The sequence below is a fragment of the Marmota marmota genome, unplaced genomic scaffold (assembly GCF_001458135.2).
Source record: "Marmota marmota marmota unplaced genomic scaffold, marMar, whole genome shotgun sequence".
NCBI classification, from domain to species: domain Eukaryota; kingdom Metazoa; phylum Chordata; class Mammalia; order Rodentia; family Sciuridae; genus Marmota; species Marmota marmota.
In genome coordinates this window covers 62962975-62977948 of record NW_025999968.1, presented here as the reverse complement: position 1 = coordinate 62977948, position 14974 = coordinate 62962975, and the positions used below count along the sequence as shown (strand labels likewise).

The 14974-nt window shown below is 61.5% G+C and overlaps 1 protein-coding gene across 8 annotated transcripts in view; it reads right to left on the bottom strand.

Moving 5' to 3' along the window:
• The window catches only part of Adarb1 (adenosine deaminase RNA specific B1), a 73586-nt gene extending 68315 nt beyond the window's left edge, over positions 1-5271 (bottom strand). For 2 of the 8 annotated variants that reach the window (XM_015478857.2, XM_048803784.1), the window contains exons 1-2: positions 4278-5268; positions 2265-2386 (exon numbers count right to left, since the gene is read on the bottom strand). The gene's annotated coding sequence lies outside the window, so the exon portion shown is untranslated. Of the gene's footprint in view, positions 1-2264; positions 2387-4277 lie in introns of all 8 variants that reach the window. The other 6 variants (XM_048803787.1, XM_015478858.2, XM_048803785.1 and 3 more) reach the window with 6 other exon arrangements.
• Between the last annotated feature and the right edge of the window lie 9703 nt (positions 5272-14974).

Sequence of the window (14974 nt, the reverse complement as noted above, 5' to 3'; positions counted from 1 at the left end):
CGGCCACTGGAAGTGCCAGCCGTCCCCGCACACTCCTACCCCAGCCAGGTCCCGGGGACGCGGCCACTGGAAGTGCCAGCCGTCCCCGCACACTCCTACCCCAGCCAGGTCCCGGGGACGCGGCCACTGGAAGTGCCAGCCGTCCCCGCACAGTCCTACCCCAGCTAGGTCCCGGGGATGCGGCCACTAGAGGTGCCAGACGTCCTCGCACACTTCTATCCTCTGGTCAGGCTGTGGGAGAATCCCCAAGTGGCCGAACTATGCACAGCAGGTGGTGGCAGCAGGGCCAGTGGTGGTGGCGTGTAAAGAGGCTGGGTCCTAGGGACAGACCCTCAGGGGCCCGTGGAGCGAGCAGGACATCCCAAGCTCAGCTGCACCTTCACCAGGGACCCCCGTGCCCAGCAGCCCACAGGCCAGCAGGAGCTCCCCACTCCTTGAGCACATTTCAGGTTCCCAGAAACGTCACCACCACGAGAAATAGGGAGGATCCAGCCTCAGCGCCACCTGCACCGCAGGCATCCTCACCACCATGGCTGTGCATGACACCATTCGTGACGTTACACGGCTGCAGTCACACAAGGCAGCGTCTTCTGTGAACCTGCTTCTCCTTTGGTGCTGGGGGTTGAACCAGGGCACTTACTGTGGAGCCACATGCCAGCCCTGTTTATTTTGTACCTTGAGTCAGGGTGCCACTAAATTCCTTAGGGCCTCCCTAAGTGGCTGAGCTGGCTTGGAACTTGTGATCCTCCCGCCTCAGCCTCCTGAGCCACAAGGATCCCAGGCATGGGCCACCGTGCCCAGGGAAGTCACATATCATAAAAGAACATCTAGAGGTGGCAGCAGGAGAAATGCCCAGAGAAGCTCCCAGGTCCACACCCAGGTGGACTTCCTGGGCCCTGCATTGGACACCTTGGCGCCCCTGCATTCACACTGTGGGTCCACCCAGCGCTGGGACTGCAGTGACCAGGGTCCCACCTCAAGGTCCACAGCAGTCAGGATCACGCCCCATCAGGCTCCTGGGGACAAGCAGGGCGAGAGGGACAACCTCCAGGCCCAGGTGACACCCGGATCGCAGCACCACAGACTCTGGGTGGGCACAGGGCGGGGGACTGCTTCCCAGCAGACAGCCACTTACGCCTCTATCGACCCCAGGAGCGGAGGGAACCCACCAGGGCAGTGTGACAGCCACTGTCGCTTCAGGGAAGAGGAGAAGGGGCTTCTGCCTCAGCCACCCCCACCAGGGCGAGGGACAGGAGGCGTGACCAGGCCTGAGCCTGCATCCCCAGGGCTCTCCGTCCTTGCCCAGCGCCTCCTGGGGCCTCGAGGAACACTGGGCCTCCTGCTGGCAAGCTCATGTCATGCACACCACGTCACTCCCCACACACGCCGTGCCACGCCCCACGCACATGGCCCCAGAGTAGGCAGTGGTGGCCCTCGCCCAGCGAGGCAGGGTGGGCTGCCTGTGTCCCCTCGCCCAGAGCTGGGGCCCTCGGTGTCTTTCAGGGAGCTGTGGCCACAGGGAGGCCAGTCTTAGAGCACTAAAGGAGCTGAAAGAGGGGTGTGGCCAAAGTCGAGCCCGGCTCTGGGCACAGTGACATCGGGCCGAGGTGTCCTTCCAGGCGGGCACCCCAGCAAACCAGCAGGCGCCAGGCGAAAGCATTGGGACAAGACCTTGGGAGGCCTTCATGGGACATTAGGTGACACAGAAACGGCAGGCTGGGCCTTTCTGGTCAAACGCTAGACCCAGCAGTCACAGCTGGGCGTGTCTCTGCTCCCCAAAGTTGGTGACCCCCGTAGATGGCCGGCTACTCCCCTGTCCCCACTTGTGTGGTCCTCAGCCCTAAAGGCCACCGAGCTCCCAAGTCAGCAGCACAGGCAGGCCTCATGCTCGATCTCTGGAGGGCACCGCATGGGGGCCATGCGGGGGGACCACACAGGGGGGCCACACAGGGGCCCCTCAGCCCTGGCCGACGGGGTGATGAGCCCCGGGGCCCGGTGCCCAAGGCCAAGCAGGCCTTCGCCCAGCTCAGCCTGGGGATCCTCCTCGCGGCCAGCACCACCGGCTTTCCTGTCTCCACGCTCTCAGAAGCAGGCACAGCCTCGGTGACGGCCCTCAGAACTCAGGGCTGCAGAAGCCTCCTCGTGGCCACCTCAGAGAAGGGTGGCAGTAAAACCTCAGCGGCCAGCCTGCCTATCGCCAGGCGGCCGGGGCCCCAGACCAATGGTGGACATGGAGTAGACGTCGGCTCCTGGCTTCCACTTACCTCGGCGTGCTCCGACCGGCTGACCCCAGGACGGCCTGCCCGGGCCAGGGAAACCTAGGCCGGCAATCCCGCAGCGTCTCCGCAGTCGCACCTTGGGTTGTGCCGGCCGGAAGGCCTCCACTCTGGAAGAGAAAGGCCCGGTCACTGACAGCCCTCCCCAGGGATCGGCCTCCCCAGAGCTGAGCTCATGGGGCCCGCTCCATGAAAGCCCCTTCCCCAGCACGGGCTGCACTGTCCTTTAAGGGGCACACAGTGGCCTGCATCCCTCCTGCCCTCAGCAGGACGTGAACACACATGACCGCCACACGGAGACCTCTGCAGCCAACGGTCCCCAGCGTACAGCCACCCAGAGCCCAGGAAGGAAGGAGACTGGGGCCCTCTTGGACATACTGATCCTCTTCGGCTCAAGTGGCCCACATGTGCACACCCGTGTACTTGAGTGCAGACACAGAAACCCACGTGTGCCCCACCCTGCTGGGCCCTGGACGGCCCTCTCCAGCTGGTCTGCTCTGCAGGACAGTGGTTTCCACTGCCCTGCTTCTCAGCAGAGGCTCCTCCCACCTGAGGGGAGGTTCACAGAGATGACAGGTCCCTGCGTGGGACCTGGAGGAGGAGGCCGGGCAGAGGCCAGGAGCACTGGAACACGGTCCGCCCTTAACTACACAGGCTGGGTCAGGTCCTCCGAGGGGTGAGGCTGGAGACACTTCCCAGCACCCTTCTGTGCCTTAGGTCCACCAGGGACCCAGACAGGTCCTCTGCCTGTGAGGGCAGATGTGGGCACGCTGACAGCAGGCTCCCTCCCGCTCTGCGCTCGCACCACCACGTCGATGGCCGTAGCACAGATGCCTCGCTGGCCCGGGGCCACAGCCTACGTCATTCTGTCCAGTACAGGGGCACCTGTCAAGAGTCCAGGGCTGCTGTCCTCGGGACCCCTTCCCATCTCACCCCCCTCGAGTACCCAGGAAGGCACGAGTGCACATTGCAACAGGACGAAAACAACGGCGCCCTAGTGGCCCACAGAGGCTCAGAGCCAGCCCAGAGCAGAGGAAGGGGGGAGGAACGAACCCACCCCTGGTCGGGCAGAGCCACACGGCCGAGCTGGCCAGGTCTGGACCCGAGGCCTGGGCTGGAGAGAAAGTGAGTGCCCGCGGGCTGGGTGGCCAGCAGCCATGCGGCGGGCAGCGTGGCTCTGCACGTCAGCGCCCAGAGAAGCCGTGCTCCTGCTCCCACCTCCTGGTGCCCTCTTCAGGAAGCCACCAGGCCCAGAGGTCAAGCTAGCTGGGCAAGGCCACAGACCCCGCCAGCAGTGCTGGCCAAGGCACTGAAGAAGTCTCAGGGGCCATGAGGAGAACCAAGGAACCCGGTCTCTGGCGGAACTGAGTCCCCAGACACACGGCCACCTCTAGACACCAGGTGATCCTGCTGAAGTCCCAGTCACCACCAGGAGTCAGTCCCTGACCTGCCACCTCGAGCATCACAAAGTGATGGTGTTTGATGTCAGTAAGTTTTGGGATGGGTCAGTAGGCAGCCAGTGCTGGCCAAGACAGAACGGTCACTTCAAACCCTGACAACACAGAATAGGGTACGCTTCAGACATAAGGACCCTGAGTGCACATGAGAGGTGACCAGACGGTAGGTCAGTAAGCCAGTGGGTAGGAGACAGCAAGACCACCTGCCCAGACTGGCGGGGCTGCAGGCAGGTGGCTGGGCCTCGGGGTTTGCATCTTGTCCTTGGTGGGTGGAGCTCTCTGCTCCCTGGCACCACCTCCTGGGCTGCTGTCCCCCTGACTCCTTCTGCCATGATGTTCTGCCTCACCGTGGGCCAGAGCCACCGAGTTGGCCGACCAGGGACTAGACCCCCGAAACCGTGAGCCGAAATGCACTGTCCCCCTCATAGGTTGCTGGTGTCGGTCTCCTGGTGACAGCGGCAAAAGCTGACAAAGCATACATGGAGAACTTCATTCCCAAACCCGTGGCTTCAGTAAGAGGAGCAGGTTCTACACACACGCTCACCTCGGCTTGGTCCAGAAGAAACAGGAGTTGATGGCCCACACGTGGAAGGACCAGAGTCAGAAACAAGAGCTCCAGCCTGGACGGCTTCACCGAGACCTGGGCCTGACCCCCAGGACGCGCTGAGGCAGGTGGGAAGGCGTGGGCCGGGCGGCGGCAGAGCGCTCCAGCAAGGGTGCAGGCACGTGCAGGGAGAGCCGGAGTGCAGACCAGGCAGGGTGCACGCACACCCATCCATCAGGGCAGCCGCGGGGCCACGCGGGACAGTGCCACCACACCCTCAGGGTGCGTGCTCACTGGGAAACTGGGAGGGACGGGGACCATCCTGTGGAACACAGGGGAGACCCTGCCTAGCCGGGATGGACAGCAGCTGTCCGCCAGGGGCACGAATGTCACCGTGGGTGCCCAGTCTTCATGTTAGCCTGCCGATGTCCCCGTGGACGTGCAGCAAGACCATTCTCTTCTACACGTGGCCGTGTGGACTTTGGCCCTCGCAACAGCAACGTGCCAGGAAACAGCAGGCACCAGGAAGAGAGGCCACGCCTGCCGCGGCTGGTCCTCCGGGCAGCTCCGCAGGCCGACTGCACCACCACGCACCAGCAGGTCCACCAGCTGCCCACCCACAGCAGTCGCAGCAGAAGAGAGAGGCCCAGGTGGGGAGCTAGAAACGGCAGAGCAGGGAGGGGCTGGAAAGCCTTGGCATGAGGCAGGGGCCAGGGCAGAGCCCTGCCCGGCCCTCGGGCCGGGCCACTCCTACAGAAGGGCAGCTAGGAGGAAGAGGCAGTCCAGCAGGAGAGGTTCCTGGTGCCCGTCCCTGTGTGCTCCGAGCTCCAGTTAGGAAATGGCGGGTACCGCACATCTCATGGCGTCGAACGCAGTCCTCTCGCTGTTCCCAAGCAGGTGAGACTCCAGTTAGAGAGCGTGAGCGGGAATCCAGGTCAGGAAACCTGGGGGCCTTCTAGGGACCTGGAGTGCCACACGAGACCTCTGGGCAGCAGCTGACCTGTCCCTGGTTCCCTGCATTGTGTTGGAGCAGAGGGATGGAAACGTGTCTTGGGTTGGTTCCACTGAGTAGATTAAACGAATGGTGCGTGCTCAGCCAACGAGCAACACCCTCCCCTGGGACAGAGGACTGACTGCAGGACGGTCCGCACAGGGTCTCAGCACGGAGCCTCCCGGAGAGCGGCCCGTTTCCCTGCAGTGCGCCTCAGCAGAATTCCTCTGCACACCGCGGCTGTCTTTTGAAGACACGCCTTTGTTCATTTATTTTGGTTCTGGGGAGGGAAGCCAGGCCTCGTGCACGCTAGGCAAGCCTAGACCACTGAGCTGCACCCGGCCTGGGCTCGTCCTCTAAAGCCCACTAGCCACGTGACTGGGCACTGTTTATGACCTGAGAGAAGACACTCCCTGAGCTCCCAGCAACCGGAGTCTCCACGGAAGGCACCTGGTGCCGCGCTGGGTCACTGCAAGGCAGGGCCTTCACCTGCTACGTCCTGCTGCATCCTGACCCGAGGCCTGCTGGGCTGGCTGCACGGCCTCCAGCAGAAGCCACAGGGCAGCGGGGCAGCATGCAGTCCCTGAAGGGCTGGGCTCCCTCCACCACAAACCCCACCCAACAGCAGGTCCCGGGGCGCTGCACACGCTGTGGACCTGGCTACTGCAAAGGCAGGCAGGGCACAAGGCCAAGTCCACCCTGCCCCACCTGCCCAAGCCTGAGGACACGGGGACGGAAGCCCAGGGCTGAGGCCTGCCAAGAAGGGGCACAGCAGGCACCCCACCAGCCCCACCTGGTGTCCACCGAGCCTGGACTCTCAGGGAAGGCAGCCCTGACGGGGGGCAAGCAGGGAGGGCCCTGCACGTGGTCACTACAGCCCTCCCCTAGGTCACGGGTCATGATCACATGGCTGGTACCCAGCAGTGCCCAACTGTATCTCCTTGAACAGCGGCACAGACGGCCAGCAGAGAAAAGCCATGTCCTCTCTGGAGAATCACAGAAGTCCCTGTCCAAGGAAAATGAGCAGCTCAGGCCAGGAGGATTGTCCCACGGGCCATGAGGACAGGAGGATGAGCCAGTACCAACAGGACGTGTGAGAGACAGCAGGGCCAGCTGGCCACCCACCCGCACACAGAAGCAAAAGCTCGCAGAGACAGTCGCAGTGGGACCAGTAACTGGCATCTCCGTCTCAGGGGTCACTGCAGCTTTGGCTTCCTCCACACTTGGCCCTCTCAGGGTGCCTCCAGGACTCCACCCTACTGCGGTTTGCCGCCTCCCAGGCCTTCTTCCTTTGAAATCTTGGTGGGCGCCTCCTTGACCCCCAACTCCAGCATCCTGCATTCCTGCAGAACCAGCCCCACATGGCTGACACCAAGTCGGCTGCCATCTCCAGCAGTGGCCAGGCCTCCAGGACCCTGGCTGCAGAGCCTCTGAGGGCCTGGCTGAGCACACTGAAAAGCTTCCTAGGTCCCCTTGTGCAAGAATTGTGCCCCGCTGGTCTCTTCTCAAGATCATGTCACTTTTACTCCTTTAAGCCTGAGACAGGTGTGGTCTGGCCAGCTCCTGAGATGCCCTCAAGCCATCTTTCTTACTGTTTCTGGGCAAAGCCTTTAGCATTTTAGTGGCCTAATGTCTTTAACAACTGCAGCTTCCTTGGGCCCAGTTTTACTCCTGAGACAGCAAGCAGAGATTCAAGTGCGCGTTTTTTAAATCTTTCTGCTCTGCTTTCTGCTCCTGATTATCACAATTAATTTGGCTAAAAGCTGCCAGCAATATCCATGCCACTGCCTGAATGCTATGCTGCCTAGAAATTTCCTCCACCAGATAAAGGAATCCGTTGTTTTTAAACCCAGCCTCACAGAAAGTCTCAAGAGACAAGCCAATCAATTTCTCAGCCAGAACAGAACACGAAGGGCCTCTAGTCCATTTACCAACAGTGTCCTCCTTTTCCTCTAAACCCTCTTGAGCCCTGTCTTCACTGCCCACGGTCCTGTTAGCATTCTGGTCCTCTGAGCTCCCACCAGAATCAGCCAGTAGCTTAAACAATCTAAAGCATTTCCAGCTTGCACTGCTAAACATCTCAAATTCCTCCCACCAATTCCAAAAAGCTCCAAAAAAATTCTCGAGCCAAGGCTCAGAGCGCTTGCCTGGCATGCATGAGGCACTGGGTTTGATCCCTGGCACCACATAACAATAAAAAATAAAATAAAGGTATTGTGTCCAGGGCTGGGGATGTGGCTCAAGCAGTAGCGCACTTGCCTGGCATGCACGCGGCGCTGGGTTCGATCCTCAGCACCACATAAATAAAGATGTTGTGTCCACCGAAAACTAAAAAATAAATATTAAAAAGTTCTCTTTCTCTCTCTCTCTCTCTCTCTCTCTCAAAAAAAAAAAAAAAGAAAGATATTGTGTCCATCTACAACTAAAAAAAAAAAAATTCTGATCCACACGGTCGGCAACGACGCCCTCCTGGTACCAACGTCTGTCTTGGTCAGCTTTTTTGCTGCTGCACCTGAAAGACCTGAAAAAAATGGCTGTAGAGGGGGAGAGGTTTATTTAGGGCCTCGCGGTCTCAGAGGTCTCAATTAACAGACAGCAGGCTCCTTTCCCCGGGGCTCCAAGTAAGGCAGGGTAGCATGGCAGAAGAGTGAGCAGAGGGAAACAGCTCACCTGACGGCCAGAAGCAGACAGTCCACCTGCCAGATCCCGACATATAGGCCATGGCCACGCCCCCAGTGCCCCCTCCTCAGCCACGCCCCTGCCTGCAGTCACCAATTAACCCCAGGAGGAAGGAGTTCACTGACTAGGTTAGTGTTAGAGCCCAGTCGCTTCTCCTCCACGCCTTCCTGCCCTGTCTCACACGTGACTTCATCCAAACCACAACCAAGGACAAGGGGCCACAGAGCAGAACAACGTGCCCCTGGAGGGCTCAGCACCAGGACCAGGGCAGTGGCGCAGGGGATGCCAGCGTGGAAACGCACGCACCCTCTCACCAACCACAACCAGTGGCCACCAGCTCCTGCCGCAAGAACCCCAAGGGCGTTCCAGAAGGCTTCTCTTAGGAAGAGACACCAGACAGACGTAGCCTCAATGACACCCTGTCAGCCTCATACAACAAACTGGAGGGTCTCCTCAGAAAGGGCCCTGCACCCGTGGAAAACACCTAAAACCAGCAAAGGGAACGGAGGCTGGTAAAACGAACACAGATGTTTTCTAATAATGAAAACATGGGCCACGTGCAGCGCCTGTCCACACGCCTGGCCTGGGGCAGGCAGAGAAGAGGAGCAGCAGAGCTGGGGACACGTGGGGACATATCCTCAAAACAGAGCCAAGGGGGAGGCAGGAGCAGGTGCTGGCCTCCGTCCACGGAGGCGTGGGGCACCCTCCCTCTGCCGGCACGTGTGGTCCTGATGGAGGAGGGCTGAGATGGGCTCTGGGGGCCCAGGAGCACCACACAGCAGGTGCTCGCCTGGCCTTCCTCGCACGCCCTGGGGCATCTGTCCAGTGGAAGCAAGCATGGCCTTGCCCAGATGCTCAAAGGAGCCCATCATTTGCCCCTGCCCAGGGAGAGTGGTGCACTCTGCCCACAGCCTGGAGGTGACCCCAGCCAGCCTCTCGGGGGCTGACCTGCAACATGGCAACCAGGGGCTGGTGGGTGGGTGGCGGGTAGGGGAAGCCTGCTGGCAGGAGAACAGGAAGGACCTTCAGCTTCCTGTCTGCACCTCGACACCCTGGGAAACAACAGGAAATACCTCCTGAGCTTGAAAGGAAGCCAATGGGCACCTAGGTTCCAGAACCACCAGGGAACCCTTTGGACCTATCCAAGAGCCCCCAGACACACACACCAGGACCTCGCGAGCAGACACTGGGAGGCTGAGAACCAGCGCCAGCGCATGGGCAGAGCGGCAGGACCCTAAAGACATGGGTGCCGTGAGCGTGCGCCCCTGGCTAGCCAGGGTTTCGTGACACTGGCTCCAGTGAGACCCGCACTGTGGGCAGTGTGCGAGCTGCCACCCTGACGCCAAGCCTGTGGAGGAGCGGAGAGTCTGCCGAGGGGCGGAAGCAGCCTGAGTGCTTCAGATCTCGAGGCCTAGGTCTAAGCACCGCCTCCCCACAGCCAAGCCCAGGAGGTGGGAGCAGGAGCAGGGCGGTGGAGCCAGCGGGCAGGAGGGGTCTCCAACCCACTTCACACGCGCTCTGCTGACAGCCGAGAGAGGAGGGCAAGTCCAAACCACTAGGCTGGGCACCTCCAGGTGGAGCAGACACTGCTGGCCACCAGAAGCTGGTCCCCTGCCCCTCCCTGCAGCTGACAAGGCAGGAGGCTCAGCACTTGCTCATGAGGGACCCAGTGACTTGGGAGCAGGGGACACAGGCCCACAAAAGACCACACTGCTTGTTCTAGTCAGGTCAAAGCTGATGTCCACTCGGTCCAGCAGCAAGCATGTCAGATGTTGCACAGGACAGCGCGACCCTGGTTACGCCAGGGCTGGAAGCCCAGCTTGAGATCACAGCGTGCACCTGCTAGCTCTGGGGCCACACTCAGCCCGGGTGTCTGGGCCTTCCTCCTGTGAGAGCGTTTGGAGTGCCCACCTCAGAGGTGCTGGAGGGACACCAGGCGGAGATCAGCATAGCTCTACGGAAGGACCACCAGAGATGTCTGTTACCCCTGGAGCAGCAACAACCTCAGCCTGCTGTAACCTGCCAGCTCCTGCACCCAGGAGAGAGCCAGGCACCCACAGGCAGGTATCGGCTCACTAGCCCACCTTTGCTTCAGTGCAATCACTCCTTTGAAAGAACGTGCATCCAGTGCAGAGGCACACTCCTATATAATCTCAGCGGCTTGGAAGATGAGGTAGGAGATTCGTGAGTTCAAAGTCAGCCTCAGCAATGGCGCGGCGCTAAGCAACCCAGTTAGACGCTGTCTCTAAATCATAAAGTACAAAATAGGGCTGGGGATGTGGCTCAGCGGTCAAGTGCCCATGTTCTATCTCTTGTACCCCCCACCCCACAAAAAAGAAAGAACAGTCAGCTCGAGTCCTCCTCCATTAAACCACGTGCACCGAGCCTGCCCAGCATGCTCCACTGCCCAATGTCCCACCTCCATCCCTGGAGCATGCTGTCCTGGTTATCTGGTCTCATGGGAAAGAGTGAGAAATGGTGGCGGTGAGTCCTGGGCTGTGGTGTGAGACCGCCCGGCAGCCATGTGGTGAGAGGCCACACCTCCCTCCTGTGATTGCTCCCGTGTTGGCCCTGCCAGGCCCCAGGGTGGGACCAACAAAACCTGCCAGCATCCTGGACCCAACCCTGCCTGCTACCAGAAGGTGCCAGGGAAGCAGCTTTCCCTGGGTCGGTGACTGACAGGGCCCAGGGTGCATCCACGGTCATGTGTCCACCATCCAGTCACCGTCAGTTCTTGATTTCTGAGAGAACCCAGTGCTCAGCACATGCTCGCAGCACCTTCTCCATCCCAGCCAGTCTGCCTCTGCGGGCCTTTCCTGTGCTCCTGTGAGAACGTGTGCCGTGCGCTCACGCAGCCGGGCAGCAGCGACGTCCAGCCTAAAGATCCAGAGAGTAGCCATGCCGAAGTCCTTTCCTTCATGGCCACAGGGCTGCGGCCATGTGGCTGCATCCCAACAGCTCCTCAGTGATCCACACAGGCACAGCAGGCAGCACGGCTTCCACTCCCACCCAGAGCCTGTCAACCCGGGCCCTTCCCTGGCCCTCCTGCAAGCCAAGGCTGCCCAGGCGCCTGCCTCCAGTGCCTTTCAGAGCAGAGAGCAAAGGTCAAGGATAGACATGAAAGTTCAGCTCTTACAAAATGCTTATAAAACTTAGTATCCCGGCTTACTCTACAAATAGCCCCAGGGAGACCTGGGAACAGGTGGACAGTTAGGCTGAGCACTGCCTCCGGGCCTCCGGGCCTCTCGTGCCCCCAGGGCTGCAGCACCAGGATACATGGGGCCCAGGACTCCCAGCAAGCCCCCCCATCCTGTCCTCCCAGGGACCAAGTGACCTTTGGGCATTCCTTGGGACCATGCCCTGTTCTGTCCAGAACTTGCCATGTCCCACATGTCACCTTCACCCTTCAAAGTGTCCCTGTCCAGCACCTACTTGTGATACAAGCCCATGTCTTCCCAATGGAGGCGAGAGCTGAGGTGGGCAGAGGCTCTGGCTTCTCACACCAGGGCAGGTGGACCAGGATGAGGTGGTGGCCCTGGCCCACCCTTTATGTCCACCAGCTGCACTCACAGAATCAGAACCTGCCCTGCAGCTCCACTCAGGAGGACCTGGGCCAAGACCCAGCCCAGCAGCAAGGCCTGACCCAGCCTGGAAAGGCCACCAAGGCCCAGAGGAGAGGAGGGCTCCCCAAGGCCCCAGGGGACACCCAGTGACTCCCACATGTCTGTGACACGAGGTGTCGGCCTTTCCAGACTGCATGTGGCCTGCGATCCCAGGAAGGACACCAGCCGGAACTCAGATGGTGGACACAGGCAGCACCCTGCCCCAACCTCCCACCACAGGAGCTGCGGCCGGACACTGCAGTGAAGAGCAGCTGCAGCCGGACGCGGCACCAACTCGAGTCCACTGGGAGGGCCCTGGAGGACTTCGAGACCCTGCCTCCGAGTAGAGAGAGAAGTCCAAGCGTTCACTGGACCTCTCTAGGAAGTTCCAGAGCTCACCAGCGTCAGGGAAGGGGAAGAGCACCTGCTGGTCGCCCCAGCACCCAGCAGACACTCCCGGGTCCTGCCCAGGGCCATGGGGGCGCACCCTCTGGAGCCGCCTCCCGTGACTCCCACACAGTCCTCAGCCACACCCGTGCTCCTGGAGCCCAGCACGAGCCCCGCACCCCTGACTGCCCATGACTGGACACCACCAGCCACCCTCAGCAGGGTGGACCAGCAAGAGCGGCTCAGCCCAGAGGACCGGCTCAGTGACCACCCCACGCTGAGCTCAAGAAGACACTCGGCTGCACCCGCACCAGGGCAGGCTAGGGACGTGGGGGGCAGGGGTGCTGGGCGGGGCATGGCTACAGGTGGACCTCACACACTGGCCCCACCGGAGCACGGCACACCAAGAGCACACCCTGCGGTGAAGCCCGGGCTTCAGGGGGAGATGATGTGCTGTGGCCGTCCATCAACTGTGACAAAGTGTGGGAAACAGGTCCAAACCAGCTTCTCCCACTCAACCCCACACAACTCCCGATTCCCAACGAGGCCTCCTCAGCTGCAAGCCAGCAGCTCTGCAGTGGACACCAGCCAGGTGTCCACTGGCTCCACTCAGTTCTGATGCCATCTATCTGGACGGAGTGTCAGTTCCACGGGCTGCAGGGTCAGAGGCCGGTTAGGGTTAGGGTCAGGGTTAGGGAGTCCCAGGCCCCGGCTCAGCTCCAGAACTCAGGGAAACAACTGCACTGACCAGTGGACCACCAGGACATGCAGAGAGGCACAGGAAGGGTGAGGAGGGACAGCGTGCTGCCCAGAACCCCAGCCCTGTCCCAGAGTAGGATGGCTAATGGACTCGGGGAGCGCAGCAGGCCTGCTTCCTCCTCCCTCCAGCGCTGCCCGAGGGCACGGCAGGAGCCCTCTGTACTACCAGATGGCAGTGCCCTGCAGGGCTTATCATAGGCCTGGCAGGACCAGGAAGAGGCCGCCCTCAGGGAGGGAGTGATGAGCCAAGGATGGGGTGAGAGCCAGCAACCCGCATCTTAACACCCCATGTGTCCCCCGGTGGGTGAAAGGGGAGGAGGCTGACATGGTGGGGCCCAGGGGCAGACGGTAATTCTCTGTACCTTCTGCTCAATTCTGCTGTGGACCCGAAACTGCTCAAAAAAATAAAGTCTAAGGCATGAAGGCACACACCTGTGATCCCAGCAGCCAGGGAGGCTGAGGCAGGAGGATCGCAAGTTCAGAACCAGCCTCAGCAACTTATCAAGGCCCTGTCTCAAAATAAAAAACAAGCCAGGGGTGTGGCTCAGTGACAAGGTGCCCTAGGCTTAATCCTAACAGGCACAGCTTCAGGCCAGGAGACAGCACATGCCCAAGTGACCCTGCTGCCAGAAGGCCAGAGACCAATATGGCCCTGGCAGGACTCCACCCAGCGGGGAGCCTGAAGCAGGAGGGTGTCATGTGGCCCGTGTCCCAGGACTCAGCCAGGCAGGGAACAGGAATGGAGCTGCTCTTAGCTCTGGTGCCAGGGGGCAGGCACTTGCCAGCAGCAGGGTGGCACGGTGGGCTTGGGCAGTCTGCTGCGAGGTGGAGGGTGGAGGACAGCCAGGGCAGGAAGGGTGAGGGGCTGCCCCAGGAAAGCGAGGCGCTGGCCGCAGCTCGCCAGCGTTGGGAAGCGTGGTCTGTGGCAGCAGAAGCCATCTGTGAGATGACCCGTCCATGTGGGGGCCCTGGACACGGCTAGACGGGGACTGGTCGAGCCAGAGCGCCCGGAGACGCGAGAGCTGCCAGACACCAGCAGCTGCCCGAGGGCCAGGACTGCAAGGGGCTGACGTGCGCCCAAATGAATGTCCTCCAACTGCCCTGGCAACTGTCCTGCTCGTCCCAGGAGCTGAGGTTCCCGCCCACAGCCTGTCAGCTCAGCTCCTGAGGGGACAGAGCAGATGGACAGCTCCTCGTGGCCAGCACCACAGGTTCCGAGGCCCGAAGACACAGCTGTCCTTGGCGGCCACCAGCGCTGCTTGCCAACCAGCCGGAAACAAGGAGATGACAACTAGGGCACAGAGTGACAGGAACACATCCAGTCGGCCTCAGGGCAGGAGCCGAGCTCCCTGGGCTCACCAGCCAGGGAGAAAGTGACCCAGAGGAAGGTCTCAAACCCCCTTTCTTCTCAGAATCCAGAATTGACGAGGTCAGTGAGAACCAGCTCCTGCAGCCGGAGGGCGGGGCTGAAGGCACAAGAGGGCACCCCTCACACCTGACCGCCCAGGGCTCCGGGGACGAGGGCACCCCTCACACCTGACCTCCCAGGCACAAGCCCTTGAGGGCGGGAAGAAAAGACCGCCGCAGTGTGCAGCCTGGAACCTCAGGGATCAGCCCTTCCAGGGAGCTCCTGCCCCGGGCAGCCAGGGAGCCAGGCGCAGGTCTGCTGGCCGTGCCTCACCAGGGGGAGTGGGCTTTCCTATCCATGGAACTGAGCACTCGGGGGCTCAGCCAAACGCTGGCTCAGCACTCAACTTCAGAGAACCAAGAGTTGGCTCAAAACCCTAGGGAGCGTCCAGCACAAGTCCCCGTCCACACCTGCTGACAGTCCCCAGGTGGGGATGGAGCTGTAAGGACAGCCAGCCTCCAGGTGGACATGCACAGGTGAACGACGCCACAGAGCAGATGGGAAACTGCTCCCAGGACATTCAACAAAGGAGCTGGCAACAAGCCAGCAGTGTCCCAGGAACGTGGCAGGGGCACTCCTAGGGCACAGAGGGTGGAGAGTGGTGCAGACGTTCCTGCCCCGGCCCGGCCTTGGCTGGCCGTCCTCAGGCGGGAGCGGAGCAGTGCCCACAGGCCTCCTCCTTGCAAAGTGCCACCTCCGGCCAGCTGCACGTCTGGCCTGCCGAGAGCCCTGCAGCCCTACGGAAGGCAGCAGCGCGGAAGCCCTGGAGGAACGACGTCCAGGCCTGGGGGTGGGCGGGGTCGGGGAGCGTGGCAGCTGGAGCCAGCCGCAGGACAAGTGGGCAGAGGGCGTCCAGCAGCTCGGGCGGGCG